The sequence below is a fragment of the Nicotiana sylvestris genome, chromosome 12 (genome assembly GCF_000393655.2).
Source record: "Nicotiana sylvestris chromosome 12, ASM39365v2, whole genome shotgun sequence".
NCBI classification, from domain to species: domain Eukaryota; kingdom Viridiplantae; phylum Streptophyta; class Magnoliopsida; order Solanales; family Solanaceae; genus Nicotiana; species Nicotiana sylvestris.
In genome coordinates, this window is record NC_091068.1 from 112,925,280 (window position 1) to 112,929,226 (window position 3,947).

At 31.8% G+C, this 3,947-nt stretch overlaps 1 long non-coding RNA gene across 1 annotated transcript; it reads left to right on the forward strand.

Annotated features, from left to right (window-relative positions):
* The first annotated feature begins 2,006 nt into the window (after nucleotides 1-2,006).
* Nucleotides 2,007-2,931, forward strand: LOC104238873 (uncharacterized). Its single transcript, XR_713979.2, has 2 exons — nucleotides 2,007-2,190; nucleotides 2,528-2,931. It is a non-coding gene; the product is annotated as an uncharacterized lncRNA (long non-coding RNA).
* The last annotated feature ends 1,016 nt before the right edge of the window (nucleotides 2,932-3,947 follow it).

Below are 3,947 nucleotides of genomic sequence, written 5' to 3' on the forward strand. Positions count from 1 at the left end.
AATGAAAATTTCATGTTGTTTTTGGTAAAGAGTCAGCTTGCCTAGTACCACGATAGGCGCCATCACGACGTGGTAGCTTGTGTCGTGACAACTTCACAGCATAACAAAAAATGGCCCATGATTTTAAGTTTTACCCGACCTAACCCATATTGTACATATTTTGAAAACAGTAACTCTTGTAAATTTGTTCTTACAACCATTGCTTATAAAAGCTATGGAGTTAAATCTGTGTTTTCACAACCATTGCTTTCACTCTCTCTTCTTCTCACATCTTTTACATATCCTTCAAGGGGTTGTCCGCCATTACTGCGTCTCCCCCTATGTCACATGATTGCAACGTAAAAAAAGTAAAGAGTAGAAGTCCACCATTGAAGGTCATTCAAAGTTTGCTTTCGAAAATAGGACTTTTTGCGTTTGTTTGTTGTTTGGATTGGATGTTGTTCTAATTGATTGAAAATATCAAAAGGAATTCAAAATTTAAATTTGGAGTTATTTGGAGTAGATGTGAGCAAGATTTGAGTTAAATTTCAGAAAAAGACGCAAGGAAGAAGACGAAGTTAGTTTTTTGTATAATCTTGTATAGTAGTGTATATGAGTGTATAAACACATCTTATACACTATTATATACTTTTATACACCTTTATACAAACATTTGTAGACAAACTTCTTCCACGATTTTCCGTTGCAATTCTTGTTCAAAACCAATTCAAATCTCCATTAAATGACTTCAAATTTTATATACAACCTCCTTATATTATTTCTAACAAGTCTAAATAACATTCACTCCAAATTTCTCATAAAATCAAATTCGGAATTTAAACTCACATATTTAAGCTTGTTAAAAATCGAATTTTCGCCAACCAAATGGATTTGGTTTGTTGAACTAATATTTGAGTCACAATTACTGATTCGAAAATTAACTTAAAAGCTTGAGCAATCTTTTTTAAAAATTAAATAGTAATTTTGAGAATCTATTGGAGTTTGATGTTGAATCTCAGCCTATTGTTTTTGGGCTAGTTGTTGTAAATTGAAATATGAGCTATAAAATTGAAAAGTAGGGAGTCCACTTGTTCTAATGTGAAATTTTTGCATGAATGAACTGCATTAGTTAGAAAAAGAATTACATCAGATTTAACTTAAGTGTAAACTTTTTTGTTTTTACTTCATTGAGTCATTGTTTCTTTTTACGCGCAGTCGAAGTTCTCAATCTATTTTCCCTACCATTATCATCTCAATCATATTTCCATCTTACCTGTAGTTTTTTCTTTACTTTATTCTTTATGCCGTACAATTTTCATAAATTAATATTCAAAAATAATTTTGACTTTTAATTTCAAAACTCCACAGGAAAATTTCGTTGAATTTCTAGCATATGCTTTCCTTTATTTTAACACGACTAAAATATATTTTCTCAAGATTGGTGATGTTGTTCCGTTTGACATAGGGTTGATTGTTTAATAACTCCATTAGAGAGCACAAAATATTAATAATCAGTTTAGAGTTAACAAAAAATTAGACTCCTTAATCAGTTTAAGATTTTGTCTTTTTTATCCTTGCATTTTTTTCCGCACCGTTAATTGCATTCATTCATTGTAATTTTATATCTTTAAAATAGAAAAATGATACAAATCTTCATAGCCCATATTTATCTATGAAATCCGTTAGATATCAAAAAGAAAAGTAACACAATGCGATAGCGACTACAATTTTGTATTGTGTTTAGTCAATTGAAAAGTTATCATCTAAAGAACTGCAGTTTTTGTATAGTATACCATGCGTGTACCCTAAGACTAATTACATAATATTTGTGTGGCTATAAAATATTTAAAAAAATTTATGTTAAACGCGTCATATGACTCATATCATCTATGTGTGGCTATAAAATCTTGTTAATCAGAAAATTTTAAAACGTGTCATTTTTTTGTAATTCAATGAAACGGTGGAGTAATACTGCTTATTTCATTTGAAATGCAATCATAGTAGGTTATGCACGACATACACGAGTTCATAATAAAATATTGATTTCTGTGAGGAAAAAAACTTTGGAGTGGGGCTATAAATAAAGCCCTTAATTGAGCAATACAATTCAACCAAATACACTTTCCTCTGTCGCAATTCTTAAAGTTGTGTTAACATGGCCGGAAATAAGATTTACTTTTCTCATTGCTGCTCTCCTTTTGGCGATTACTAGTTAGTAGTTCTCTGTTAGTAGTTCTCTTTTTTCATACCTATATATATATATATATATATGAGCATATGATATGTTTCTACATGTATTTGCACACTAATTTTATAGGGGAGCCTTGGCGTAACTGGTAAAGTTGCTGCCATGTGACCAGGAGGTTACGGGTTCAAGCCGTGGAAACAGCCTCTTGCAGAAATGCAAGGTAAGGCTGCGTACAATAGACCCTTGTGATCTGGCCCTTCCCCGAACCCTGTGCATAGCGGGAGCTTAGTGCACCGATCTGCCCAATTTAACTTGCCATTAAATATGTCTTTAAATTGCTATTGATTTATAAATATGCAGTTAATGTCTTGAGCGTTCCGAGGATGCAAGTGATGGCATCGCGAAACATACCATTAAATATGTACTCCTACAATATTATGGAAGGAAGCCTACTGATTCCTGCACTTAATGACAGAGCTTGTCTTTTACCCTGCAGGGTAAATACAGACTGCTCTAGTGGCACCGTTTGCAGAACTTGTGGGCCGAGTTATACATGTTCTCCTTAGGAATTTTAAACAAATTCCCATGCTTATGTTGTTTTCCTTTTTCATGTTCCGCTTTCCATCTTTATGTGCCACCTGTGTGCTGTGAGATATTACATAAGTGACTGAATTGTGTTATAATAAGGTAAGTAAAATTGTTGTTTTATGATATATCATGTGTATTCAGTTGCAATATTAATAATGATGAGTGTATTGAGTATATATGCATCATAGTGCTTCTCCTTTTACTTTCTTGCCCTTTGTGCTCTTCTTTCCTGCATCATGGTCTTAAAAGCTTGTTTGGATGGTTGTTATGTATCGTTTCATAATATAGTATACTATTGTATCGTATTGTACTGTATTATTTTGATGTATACAATCCTTGGATAGATTGTATTGATTACCGTCATTTCATGATGTCATGCACCAACAATATATTGAATAAACTTGTAATATTATAAAGAAAAAGTAATATACGAGATAGAATTACTATATAAAAAGGTAGGGTAAAAGATAAAATAAGATTACTTCATAATAAGGAAGGCCAATATGAAAGAAAAAAATAAGTTAACGACGCGACCACACCGAATCGGTCGTTCCAAAAAGTAGCATTTTTCGTCGTTACATACCGAATTTAACAATAAGATACAATAAAATTTAAGTAACAATCAAAACAAACATTATATTTAAGTAACAATCAAAATAAACATTGCATTTAAAGTAACACTAAAATATGTAGAATTGGGCGGCACCCTCACAGTCGTGAGTTATCACTGTTAGAAACATAGAAAGAACAAAATTGAAGAAGAAAAGTTTTGACATTAATATCACTATCCTTGAAGAGATATTGTCGATATACTAGTATTTGGTATAAAATTTAGGCCAGTCTCTTCAGGATCAAAAGAAGTCTTTGTATATAGTACAGATTGACTTAATTACTTCTTTAAAGATAGGTATGAATTTATAGAGTTTCAGAGGAGTCTATTATGAATAGTTGTATCATTTCATCATAATTCATACATGTTCTTTCAAACTTAAACTTGACTTTATATTTAAAGGGGAAAAAGGCAAAAAATGCCCCCTCATCTATGAGAAATAGAGCAAATTTGCCCTTATTTTAAATTTGGTCCTAACTATGTCTTTATTAGTGAATTGGTTCAAATTTGCCACTCAACTATGAGAAGTAGAACACATTTGTCCTCCGTTTGACTTTTGTCCCAAATACACCCTTATCATGA